The 13,724-nt window shown below is 42.8% G+C and overlaps 1 long non-coding RNA gene across 1 annotated transcript in view; it reads left to right on the top strand.

The window, feature by feature from the left end:
* LOC145512153 (uncharacterized) overlaps positions 1-3,888 on the top strand; it is a 37,508-nt gene extending 33,620 nt beyond the window's left edge. Inside the window, exon 3 of the long non-coding RNA XR_014058333.1 lies at positions 3,451-3,888. This is a non-coding gene — a long non-coding RNA (uncharacterized LOC145512153). The remainder of the gene's footprint in view (positions 1-3,450) is intronic.
* Positions 3,889-13,724: the final 9,836 nt, after the last annotated feature.

Raw genomic sequence — 13,724 nt, 5'->3', positions numbered from 1 at the left:
TATTTACTGAATATCATCCTGGATTATGTGAATTTCTGAAATATTTGGGTTAGTTTTATATTTCTGAGCATATACTTGACTTACATAAACACTTTTTTGTCTTTCAGACAAAATTGAGCTACTTACAAATTAATTTTAGCAATACCATCCAGAGGTACAAGAAAAATCACACATTTTATAACATACATACAGAAATCAACAGATGAAAACAGATATTTTATAGATTTTGTCTTAAAATTTTAGCCATGAGACAGGTACAGTAATGCAAAATCCACTTGTTAATTGTTTTTTAAAAAAGTTGATTCTACATTGATTCTGGCAAAGAGAATGAGTTAAGGTTATCTGCTCAGATGGCTAAATCTTTTTACTAGTATATGTGGAACAGAAACTTTATTTTTCACTTTCTTAATTTCCAAATAGCCTCCTCCCACTTTTTCCTCTTTCTGCTAACAATTACCTTCCTGAAGTTTACATTTCAAAGAGATGGCCTAGATCAGAGTGTTTGGAGAAAATTGGTAGAACATTTCCAACTCTAAGGCATGGAGTAATAATACAATTCTTCAGAGAAGGGCTCTTCCTCCTTAAGGCCAGAATTTTTAGAATATCGACAAGACTTTGGGGAGGACAGAGGAGCCTGGCGTGCTGCTGTCCATGGGTTCACAAAGAGCTGGACGTGACTTAGGGGCTGAACAACCACAACAAGCCTTTGAGATGAATAGGGGAGGTTGGCAGATTGTGGCGCTAGTGGTAAAGAACCCACCTGCCAAGGCAGGAGACATAAGAGATGCTGATTTGATCCCTGAGTCGGGAAGATCCCCCAGAGAAGGGTATGGCAACCCACTCCAGTATTCTTGCTTGAAGAATCCCATGGACAGAGGAGTCTGGAGGGCTACAGTCCATGAGGTCACTAAGAGTTGGACATAGCTGAAGCGACTTAGCACGAACACACACACAACATGATAGATGGGCATTGAATTGCTTTCAGAGGTGCATTTCTGTTACTGTAAAGAGTCAGTCTTTAAGACAAGGACAGTTGTTTTTAACTCCTCAAAGAACATGGAGGACTTCAAAAGCCCTTCTCCTTCCCATTCTAACTACTTCAGGTTGCTTCTTTATATCAAGGAGAAGATCTTCAACTTAAATGGAAATCGAGGTTGCCATGTTCTAGATTTAAAGTTTTGTCTTTGAAATGCTCCCCCCACCCCTTCACACACTTAGCTTAGGAGAGAAAACTTAAAAAAAAATTTCCTATCAGGATCTTCTGCTGGTCTTCCCAGGATCACGTCCACAGGCTCCAGAGTGAGTGGAGTTTAAAGTAGGAGATAGCTCTGATATCTTCTAGAATTTGGCAAGGTTTTCCATTAATTTTAGTTTCTTCTCTGCCAGCAGTTTACTGGAGGATCCCTTGGTGTTCCATCATCTCTGAGCAGCCCATATGGAGCTCTGCCGTAAGGGTAGAAAGGGGCTTGTCTGTAAGGCCACTAGCTTGATGGACCTTTTTTTTTTAATGGTCCTGTAGTTGCTTCAAAGTGTAAAAGCAGTTCAGGGAGAGGATTTATGGACTCTGAATATTCAGGTAAAGGAGACTACAGGAGTATAATAGGAGTCCTGTAAATCTGAGTCTTTTGTTTTAAGTACCTCTTATATCTTCAGTTTTTTATTAGCCTTTGCAATGAATCTTTCAATGAAGCTACTTTGGAATATTGAAAGCTTTTGAAGGCTTTTGCATGCCAATTAAAATAGGCATCTTATGCTATTTGTTTGATTTGGGAGCCCTTACCTTTCAAGTGCACTTTTAAAATTGTCAACTTAAAAATATTCACAACCAAAAAAAAAAAAAAGAAATTCACAACCTAAAGGAAAGTTATGACCAACCTAGACAGCATATTAAAAAGCAGAGACATTACTTTGCCAATACAGGTACATCTAGTCAAGGCTCTGGTTTTTCCAGTAGTCTTGTATGGATGTGAGAGTTGGACTATAAAGAAAGCTGAGCACCAAAGAATTGATGCTTTTGAACTGTGGTGTTGGAGAAGACTCTTGAGAGTCCCTTGGACTGCAAGGAGATCTAACCAGTCCATCCTAAAGGAAATCAGTCCTGAATATTCATTGGAAGGACTGATGCTAAAGCTGAAACTTCAGTACTTTGGCCACCTGATGCGAAGAGCTGACTCATTTGAAAAGACTCTGATGCTGGGAAAGATTGAAGGCAGGAGGAGAAGGGGATGACAAAGGATGAGATGGTTGGATGGCATCACCAACTGAATGGATATGAATTTGGGTAAACTCCGGGGGTTGGTGATAGACAGGGAGGCCTGGCGTGCTGTGGTCCATGGGGTTGCAAAGAGTCAGACACACCCTAGTGACTGAAATGAACTGAACTAAAAGGTTGAGAGTTATGTTTTATATGGTGGGAATTTTTAGGACTTAAGCCCAGGAGTAGCATCTCAAGTAGTCTTGAGAGAATTGCTCTGAGGAGGTGAAGTGGAGGGGAGACAGGTTATACAGAAGTTTTACAACAAAGGACAAGTAGTCTGAACATTAAAAGATTATTGCTAGTTAATGGAAACCAGATATCTCAAGTTATGGAATTTAGCACTTTTCTGTATATGGGAAGATGCAAGAGTCTGGGCTCACTGAAGTCATTCCTTTGATAGGCACCTCACCAGCATACTGTGTTTTCACATCCTGAGTTCCCTCAGGGCTCACCGTAGGGAGTGGCTGCCGTCTGATCACTGCTAGATGGCAGGAACTCTTTCCTCCCTGAGTTCCCTCAGGGCTCACCAGCTCACCATCTATGGTGGCTGCACTCTCTGATGACTGTGACATCCTTTGTTTACTGATAATTCACTGTGATTCTAGGTTGTTTCAGTAAGATTTTGCCCTTTTTGTAGATACTTACAGCTTCTAGGGCCACACTTCTTAGATATAAAAGAAGAAATTGTGCCAGATGATGCCCAGCTCAGTTCTTTCAAACTTGAGGATTCTGTTTCTGTAGCTAAGTGTTAAGTTTAACTTTTCACTTTCATGCGTTGGAGAAGGACATGGCAACCCACTCCAGTGTTCTTGCCTGGAGAACCCCAGGGACAGCGGAGCCTGGTGGGCTGTCATCTATGGGGTCTCACAGAGTCGGACACAACTGAAGCGACTTAGCAGCAGCAGCAGCAAGACAAGTTATTACCCAAGAGGGATGTGCCACTGAGCTGGGGATTGTTTGGTGTTTTACACTGTAGCTCATGGCATGGACGTTTTCATGAGGTTGGCCAGTAACTGAATGTCAACCTATTCCACGACTGATATACTCTAGCATGCGAGTCTTAGAGTCTGGTGGCAGGTGCTACAACAGCTTTTACCTGCTCAATCCATGCCCACCAATTTTGTGGCTTTGGCTTCTGAGATTTCTACTAACAATAGATGTGTTATCCCTGCACCTCTTGTGGCCATTAACAGAAATCAAGAGTAACCAAGGAAATGGAACTGCGGACACCAGCAGTGGCTGAGGAGATGGCACTGTGGACTGGTCAAGAGAAGGCTGTATGTGCTCACCACCAATAGTTCCCAAAGTGGGACTACAGACTGAACCAGCAGAACCCAACAGATGGGAGCTGTGGACCAACCAAAGGCTGGGGACTCAAGTTCTGGGTGGAACAGTCTGCTAGCTCAAGCTGACCCATTGAGCCCTGGACTAGGATGGTGCCCTAACCCAGGGCTGAGGACTGGTGCTGGATTAGAGTCACCTGTCAGTCTAGACTGGCCAGTTAACCCTGGGCTGGAAAGCCAGTTAGGTCAGGAGCTCAATACACAGACAGCTGAGCTCAGCCCTAAGAGGAACTTACCCTCAGCCCTTAGAGAGAGCAAAAAATACAGAAAGCTCAGAATGTTCACTGGTACCAATGCCTGTATTTCTTGTCCTCAAAGCCATCAGAAGTGTCCAGATCCCATCACTGCCATTACTGTTAAAAAAAAAAAAAACATCAGCTGAGTACATTTGAAGATTAGCTTTACTCAATGATTCTTGAGTCAGGTAGCATCTGATCTAGCAGACAGAAAGGAACTTCAAGGAGCTATACAAAATGAAAGACTTTTATAGGAGTGGGAACAAGAAAGTTCCACAAGACAAAAAAGCTGGTTATCGGAGGGTCACTTTCCTTTGGTTACCTAACTAGTGCCTATCAGGTGACCCCTAACTGACTGCTTTAAGAGTCCATTTCTGGGAGAGCCAAAACTGTAATTAAGTCCCAGTTTGAGGTTGTGGGGCTTAGCATAAGCAACCGTGTTTGAGCCTTGTCTTGTTGTCTTATGAGTAAAGATCACAATCCAGGTGACTTAATTCTTCCAAGTTCAGCAGTTCAATTTGCACTTGTTGAGTCTCTGCCACATCCCTGGCACACTGTGAGTCATTGGGAAAATAACAGAATATGTATTAGTCACAAGTTCTGCTCTCAAGGAACTTACAGACTCACTGGAAGGAGCAAAGACTTACACAGTCAACAGTAGCAAATGTAAAACAGTACGCCCCTGTGGGGCAGAAAGGATCATTTCTCCTCTTCCCTTTGAGGTTCTTGGCTGAGACACCCCTGTAATAAAAGATCAATAGGAGAAAAAGAAGACGTTTAATAACATGTATGTCTCCTGTATACATGGGAGATAAACTGAATAACTCCTGTAAATGGCCCATCACCACCATAGCATTTCCAGCTAAAGACAAAGAAAGGAGACAAAGATTTAGAGTCATCTTCTCTTCGTGGTACAGAGAGGGGTGTCTTTAATGTTTACAAACAGAGATGTTCTTTATAAATGTCAGTGTCTCTTACAAAAGGATGAGATTACTCAGTTTTCAGAGCATCTCCTGTTGATGCTGAAGCTAGGTCACTGGGTGATGAATCAAATCTTAGAGTTTTGGGTGAAAGTATAAAATAATAGCTTTATTGCTTTGCCAAACAAAGGGCAACACAGTGGGCTTGTGCCCTCAAAAACTATGTGTCCCAACCTGGCAGGGGCGATTTTGTGAGGAGTTTTACAGTAATGGTTCAAGGGTGGGGTTGCTGACAAACACCAGGGTGTGTGCAGGGCCTGTACTCCTTTAATCTGGCCTCAAGTGGTTTTCTGATGAGTTTCTGTGGTTCTTGAGGTTATCAAACTGTGACTTTCTCTGGAATGAAGAGCAGACAGAAAGCAGATAAACAGTAATTCATCCTCAAATGGCAGGCTTGGCAGCACAATTTGTACCATGTAGGTTGACCTAAATTCATTTGGTGATTGGAGTGAAGCTCTGTGTTAGCTAACTGGATTTATCCAAAGGGAAATCAAGTGACCGCAGGTTGTTTTGGAACAAGGCACCTGCTGAAGTCAGGCTTCAACCTTCTCACAGAAAATGGGAGCTAGAGGTGCTATCTTCCTTAATGCTGACATTTCAAAGAGATGATTCCTAAGTTCTTGAGAAAGACATTCCTGGGTCATAAAGGTGATAAGTCTTATTTAGTTTTTAGCAAGATTTATATGCATTGCAAAGAAACCAAGTTAGAACTGACAAGTTTTCTAAAGTAGATGCTGAAAGAAGAGGCAAGTGAAGTCTTCTTTCTTATTCTCAGCAGGAAGAACTGAGCCTCTTATTTTTAATTCATATTTGCCCTTACGACCTTTCATCAATCACTTCATTTTTGTCCACTTTGTCCTCCAATGTAGGAAAAAGGGAAGGATGCACATCAGCGTTTATAAACCACTTGCCCACCAAGTTTGAGAACTAGCGCATCACCACGAGGAAGAACTTCTGAATCCTTGTTCTTTGTGCATATTTTGTGGTAGAATTAATCATGATAATAATGATAGTGATATTAATAATGATGTCAGTCTTCGAAGGCAGAACATTTCAAGTCCCAAGCTGGGATTCTCAAAACTAAAAATGTGACCCAGGAAATTTATTTTCCTAATTTCTCATTGCCTCACCTAAAAATTGAGATAATGGTTTGAGTAAAGTTCTTGTAAGGATGAGGTAGTGTCAATTTACCTCCCTTCCTTATTAAGGGGATCACTATTTCATGCAGGTAGATATGCAGTCTGAGTATTAATGGGAATGGTAAGCATTTCTGTATTGCAGCTGTGAATGCTTAACACATTGGTCAGAATGTAATACATTTATTTTATGTTTTGGGTAGCTCTTTTATTTTTGATTTTTAATTGAAGTATAGTTGATGTACAATATTGTGTAAGTTTCAGGTGTACAGGGCCTGAATATATACCTATACATATTCAGTTATACATATATATTTCAGACTGTTTTCCCTTATAAGTCAGGATATAATATTCTTTATTCATGGCTGAGGTCAGTGTTTCACCCAAGTGTGGGACTTATGTTACCTGTGATCTGTGTGGCCCAGGTGACCCATTTAATAACATTGAATCACAGGGTGGGGATGTTATTCCTTGCTTAGAAGTGTTCAGAAGAGTTAAATACATTAAAAAAAACTCTTATTTTGGTTTAAAATGCCTAAAATACATCTCTAAACTGTCTAATGCTCCCCTCTTCTTCAATCAAGCCTTTGAAAGCAACTACGTTTTTCTAGAACTTAGTATTTGTTTAGTTTCCCCCTATTTATTTTTGTACTTTGTTTCTAAGGACGAATAGTGTTAGGTTTTCATTCGTGAGAGTAATAAAAAAAGAGGTTCTTTTAAAGAATATTTGGACTTCAAATTACATTTTGAAGTATATTTAAGATATATACTTCAAAGTATATTTAAGTAAAAAAATGAATTTAAAGAAATATTTAAAATAAAATAAGTGGGTTCTACATTCATTTTTATGAGTTATGACCAATGAAGCCACGCCTGAAAATCAGTATTTTCCATACTTAAGGGATGGGAAACAGAAACCACAAACTTAAATGTTTATTAACCCTTTCAAGCCACACTTTTGCTTCTTGAAACACATTGATACAACTCTGGTGTGCAGAAAAAGGAGATCATGCTTATACAGTTTTAGCCCTACTCAGGGCATTTTCTAAAATTCTGATAAACTCAGTTGGAGATGTTATTAACAAATAACAAAACTAAGCACATCCAAATAAGGAGAAAAAGTATGATAAAGATTTGAAATCTTTATCATGAGAGTTGAGACTGAAGGTCTTAAGAAAATTTACTCTGATGAACACGGAAATGGAAATCCTCTATGTACTTCTCAACACGTGACACATGAAAAAGGAACCAGCTAGGCAAATGAGGACTTGCTAACAAATCATGTCCAACAGTGGTAAAGAACCCACTTGTCAATGCAGGAGCTGTGAGAGATGTGGCTTTGATCCCTGGGTCGGGAAGATCCCCTGGAGGAGGGCATGGCAACCCACTCCAGTGTTCTTGCTTGGAGAATCCCAAGGACAGAGGAGGCTGGCAGCCTACAATCCATAGTGTTGCACAGAGTCAGACACAGCTGACGCGACTTACCACCACGACACCAGTGTGCAACAACAGACTCAACATACACCTTGGGTAGTGACAGCTCCATCCACAGAGGTAATCAAACAGGTTAGGCGGTAGCTGATGAGTTTGCAGTCACAGATGTGTGTAGTTGGGGGATGTTAAGGTAAAATGCCTGTTTGGGTATGTTGTGTTGAGGGTGGGAGTTATAAAGGGAGTTTTTAAGTGAAAAAGAACAGCTATGTTACAAGTTACCAACCAGTATTTTGGATCACTTGTTTTAGTGTATGAAGAACTTTTCAAATTTACTTTTACACATGTAGAACCCCTTAAATTCCACCGCCAACAGCAACAACAAAATATTCATATAACGCCAATGCTTCAGAATCATGCCTCTTACACAGGGCCTTCAAAGATCAGTAGAAAAGCTAAGAGCACCAGCCAGTTTGCAAAGTGAAATGGCAGAGGTTTGGGAAGGGGTAAGTCAACAAAGATCCGTCTAGTCAAGGCTATGGTTTTTCCAGTAGTCATGTATGGATGTGAGAGTTGGACTATAAAGAAAGCTGAGCGCCGAAGAATTGATGCTTTTGATCTGTGGTGTTGGAGAAGACTCTTTAGAGTCCCCTGGACTGCAAGGAGATCCAACCAGTCCATCCTAAAAGAGATCAGTCGTGGGTGTTCATTGGAAGGACTGATGCTGAAGCTGAAACTCCAGTACTTTGGCCACCTGATGAGAAGAGCTGACTCATTTGAAAAGACCCTGATGCTGGGAAAAACTGAAGGCAGGAGAAGGGGATGACAGAGGATGAGATGGTTGGATGGCGTCACCGACTCAATGGACATGAATTTGGGTGAACTCAGGGAGTTGGTGATGGACAGGGAGGCCTGGTGTGCTGCAGTCCATGGGATCACAAAGAGCTGGACACGACTGAGTGACTGAACTGAACTGAGATGGGCCCAGAGTATATTTGAAGGTAGTTGTGGGCTCTCTCAACAGCTAGCTTGCTTTTCCTTTGTGTTTTCATGCCTTCCAAAAGCCGGCTTAGGGGCTTGAGATGAAACAGGCCCAGCCTTTGCCCTGATAGCGTCCAGCCTGACTTGAAACATTCGAAAGTTGCAAAGTATGATTTTAACCAGCAGATGGCAGCATCTGCCTAGAGATGCACCAACCCGCGGGGCGCGCCTCACTACACCATGCAAGGCGTTTAAGGAGCACTAGAGGGCGCTGCGCCCCCACCTCTGGTCAGAGAAGGCTGGTTCAGAGTATCTCCTGTAGGGAACAGTCTTCCCCAAGTCTCTACCCTCCTCTCCTTTACCCCACTTACACCTGTTCACAAAGAGGGTCCTGTGGCTGGCTGCTCAGGAGTGGCTATTACACACATACACACACACAATTTCCAACAGGACCAGTGAGCTACCAAATCTAATTGTTCAGAGGAAGCTGTCATGTCTTCTTTTATACTTTGGCAATCACAGGAAGTGTTCTACATTAAATACCTGTTTCAGTGGTAGGATTTATTAGAATCCAAGGTCAACCAGGGCACCAGGTGGGCAGAAATTGTACCCCAGTAGGAAATAACAGCAAATAAGGAGCTAGACTCACTGGTGCTTCCATGTTGTGAAGGTATATACGTTTTAATACCTACAGTTTAATTCTGTGAGAGAAGTAACTATATCCCCACTTTAAGCCTTGGGAAGCTGATTCTCAGTGTTGTTTCTTAGTTACTTCTGCATTGTCATAAGCTCCCCAGTGGTGGAAAAGTGATTAAACCCCAAATTTATCTGATGGCAAACACTCTTCTTTCTGCAGCCTCTTTCTACAGTTTCCCCCTGCAACACAGGGACAACAAGAAACATTCGGTTCCCTGAAAGGAATTTAGTATCACTTCATTTGTTTTCCATTTACCAAACAGAATGCAGGTGAATTAAACAAAGCCTTCTGCCAAGGGCTAAATAGAAACTTTTCTACCAGAGGCACATTCTAGTTCAATGGAATGTAATATAGGATTCTGCTTCACTTGAATTCACAGGAACATTGCATAATATGCAATTTTCTGTGATCACAGTAGCACCTGAAAAACCCAATTGCCAAACAAATGTTAAAATGGGGCTAAATGAAAATTGCTCTACTTGTGTCCTCAAATGTTAATCAGTGAAATCAGCTGTATGCTCTCAAGTCAAGGTGAGATGTGAATGAACCCTCATCCAAACGTCTTTTTCACACAGGCTGCTGAACACGGACAGAGCTGCCGTAATCTCCACAGTGCATCCATCCAGTAAATCAGTAGGGGCCTAACATGGCATTAACAAAAGAATAAGGGTCTAACGGACTTCCCTGGTGGTCCAGTGATTAAAACACTGCACCTCCACTGCAGGGGGCATAGGTTTGATCCCTAACATCCTGCATGCCTTTGAGTGGCATAAGGTTCTAAATAATAGATGTGGTAATTGTCTTCTATTCTGCCTCGGTCAGACCACTCCTGGTGGTGCTAAGTTCTTGTTGCAACATTTTTGCAAGAGGGAAAATGTCAGGGGAGGAGAGATGGAGTGGTCAAGCACTACCTTGGCCGAGACCTTTGCAGGGCTCTCAGCTGTTTCTTGGTCTGTGGGCTGGAGAAAAGGTGGTTAAAGAGAGCGTGGCACTCATATTCAAATATGCACACATGCAGGGGATGCTGGGGGCTCGGGCTCTCCGTGATCACAGGTAAGCCTGTAAACAGAAGACAGACATAGAGGCAGAGTGTGTCCCATTTAAAGAAAAACCTTATCACATGTACCACTTCCTGCAGTGGAATGTGTGGCCTGGTGAGGGCCTCGGTAAATGCCTAATGAGCTGACAAGACACAGAAGCAGACAATCCCACGCTTGGCATGTGCTAAACTGAAGCTGGCAGCACAGGAGTGGCTGAGACCAGCTCCGTGCTTGCCTTGTTGAGCCTTTAGTTGGATGGGCAAACAGGCACTGCACACTTAGGGTGTGAAATGTACTCGGCAGGATGCCAAGGAGCCCATCAGAGAAGCCCCTGACCCCATCTCAAGGGAGCTGGAAAGAATCCCCACAGAAGTGTTGTGTAACTAGAGACCTGAATAGCGAACAGGAGTTAGTTGGAAAAAGAGTGGGAGAGAGAGAAACTTCCTATGGAAACAGCCCACCTTCCCCAAAACAAAGTTTCCTATGACTTCCTGTAGGTACGTGAACCTTTCCAAAACACCTAGAAAAAATATTTTATCTATTATCTACTGCTGCCTAATAAACTACTGTAAAATGTTGTGTCTTGAAACCATGACTATTTCTTTTTTTTTCCTTAAACTTTTCATTTTGTATTGGGTTTTAGCTAATTAACAAACAATGTTGTAATAGTTTCAGATGAACAGGTAAAGGACTCAGCCATACATACACATGTATCCATTCTCCCCCACACCCTCCTTGCATCCAGGCTGCCACATAACACTGAGCAGAGTCCCCTGTGGTCTACAGTAGGACCTTGTTGGTTCTCCACTTTAAATATAGCAGTGTGTACATGCCCATCCCCAACTCCCTAACTATCCCTTCCCCATTCTTCCCACCAGCAGCCATAAGCTGGTTCTCAAAGTCTGTTTCTGTTTTGTGAGTTCATTGGTATCATTTCTTTTCAGATTCCACATATAAGGGATGTCATACAATATTTCTCCTTCTCTGTCTGACTTCCTTCATTCAGTATGGAACTCTCTAGGTCCATCCATGTTGCTGCAAATGACATTATTTCATTCTTTCTAATGTCTAAGTAATATTCCATTGTATATATGTACCACATCTTTATCCATTTCTCTGTCGAGGGACATTTAGGTTTCTTCCATGTCCTGGCTATTGTAAACAGTGCTGCAATGAATATTGGGGTGCAGGCATCTGTTTGGATTGTGTTTTTCTTTGGTTTTATGCCCAGGAGTGAGATTGCAGGGTCAGACGGTAGCTCTATTTCTAGTGTTTTAAGGAACCTCCATACTGTTTTCCATAATGGCTGTACCAATCTACATTTCCACCAACAGTGCAAGAAGGTTCCCTTCTCTACACCCTCTCCAACATTTATCGTTTATGGATGTTTTGATGATAGCCTTGTGTGAGGTGATATCTCATTGTCATTTTGATTTGCCTTTCCCTAGTAATTAGCAACGTTTAAACATCTGGTGGGCTGCCGTCTATGGGGTCACAGAGAGTCGAACATGACTGATGTGACTTAGCAGCAGCAGCAGCAAACATCTTTTCATGTGCCTACTGGCCATCTGTATGTCTTCTTTGAAGAAATGTCTATGTAGGTCTTCTGCCCATGTTTTGAGTGGGAAACCTTGAGCATTTACTTGCTCACGTTACTGCAGTCTGGACTGGGCTCAGCTGGGTGGTTCTTCTCTTGTCTTGTCTTGTCTGGGATCCCTCCTAGGGCTTCTGTCACTTGTTGGATCAGGTGGGGTGGGTGAGCCAGATGGCAGTTGATGTTAGCATTCTCTGGGCATACTTTGGATCTCCTCAACATGGATTTACAACCTCCAGTAGGAAAGACTGATTTTTTTTTTTTTGCTATGGTGAGCTCAGGCCAGCATTTCCAGAGACCAAGGGAGGACATTTCAAGACATCTTGAGAACTGGGAGGCAGAATTCATATAGTGTCACTTCCACTACATCCTATTGTGCAAAGCAAATTTGAGGCTAAAGAATGAGGAACTAGAATCCTACTTTTGATGCGAAGCATTGCAAGATACTGTGACCATGCTTTCCCACAGACCACTAACATGCTGGGCAGACCCAAAGTAGAGTCAGTTAAAAGTGACTCTAGAAAGGTGAAGTTTGAGCTCAGTCTTTAAGGATAAGATTTTATTAAGCAGAGCAGAGGCGAGCAGTGTGTGGCAGAGAGAGTTTGGAGCGCATGCTTGGACTGTCTGGAGGAGTTCACAGGATGGGGTGCCAGAGTCAGGGGGGCCACTGCAGGGAAGGCACCGTGGGAGGGGAGCATCCTCAGGTCTTAGTAATGCCCCACAATGTACTGGGATGCCTGCAGAGTGGTCCATCAATATCCATCCTATTTAGAGAAGCATCAGATCATGAAGGATCTTATATGATCCAGGTAGGAGCTCAGCAAGGTATCATTTTCACCAGGAGACTTAAACCATAAGTCTTGCTTGGGCTTCCCTAGTGGCTCAGCTGGTAAAGAATCTGCCTGCCATGCAGGAGACCCCAGTTTGATTCCCTGGGTCGAGAACATCCCCTGGAGAAGGGATAGGATACCCACTCCAGTATTCATGGGCTTCCCTGGTGGTTCAGAAGGTAAAGGATCTGCCTGCCATGTGGGAGACCTGGGTTCAATCCCTGGTTTGGGACGATCCCCTGGAGGAAGGCATGGCAACCCACTCCAGTATTCTTGCCTGGAGAATCCCCATGGTCAGAGGAACCTGGCGGGCTACAGTCTACAGGGTCACAAAGTGTCGGACACAACTGAGTGACTAAGCACAAGCGTGAAGCAGCCTCAGAATCATTTCATTCCTATCGATTTGGTCAGAACTGTAATTACTAGTACTAGCTGTGTCTCCTAGTTCAATTGTGTCTTTGACTTCTGCTTCTTTGTTTTGGTCATGTTATCTCGCCTGAAGTAGAGGACAGATACCGTTTTCTTAGCTGGCTGCAAAAGCGCCATCTGGCTTGCTCATGGACACTGACTCCGAGGACCATTGTGAAAGTATGTGAAGAGAGAAGCTATCTAAAGCAACACACACCTACTTAAAGTTGTTTCTCCACAGGATCTGCCCCACCGCCCACCATTTTTCTTTAATTGGTGGGGAGAAAGCATTGCTGAACAGGCAGCGAGACAAGGAGAACCGAACAGCAATCAACTTTTTTAGCAAAGCCAAGAGAGAGGTGACTCAGATCACTGAAGGTCATACGATAGCCAAATGATCCAAACCACTGGGGGTGGATTGCAAACAATTTCCTCACATTTTTGGTTGCACTGTGAGCAGGACCAAAAGCATGGTTTAAAATTAAAGTGCAAGCTCTCTGTTTTGAGCGAATCCTTCCATCATTTGGAGGTGGGCTGGCAACCAGCTAGCCTTTATGCTCAGAAAGCCTTGTGAAAATCAAGCAGAGACACGTTCTAGAAGCAATGGCAGCCACAACAAATGTCTTCCGCTTCCTACACATCCCCGTTTGTTCTTTCCAACCTGAAGGTGCATCTTTTGAAACAGAAATCAAGACTCCAGCTTAAACCAAGACTCCAGACTTTCTTAATAGGTATCAGTTGGAATTTATGTTGTCCGGTCAACCTTCAGGCTGGCAAAAACTCCTCCTTTG

The sequence above is a fragment of the Giraffa tippelskirchi genome, chromosome 7, assembly GCF_054371585.1.
Source record: "Giraffa tippelskirchi isolate mGirTip1 chromosome 7, T2T-mGirTip1v1.2.pri, whole genome shotgun sequence".
Taxonomy (NCBI): domain Eukaryota; kingdom Metazoa; phylum Chordata; class Mammalia; order Artiodactyla; family Giraffidae; genus Giraffa; species Giraffa tippelskirchi.
The sequence above is the reverse complement of the archived record's forward strand: the minus strand, read 5'-3'. Positions and strand labels throughout refer to the sequence as shown.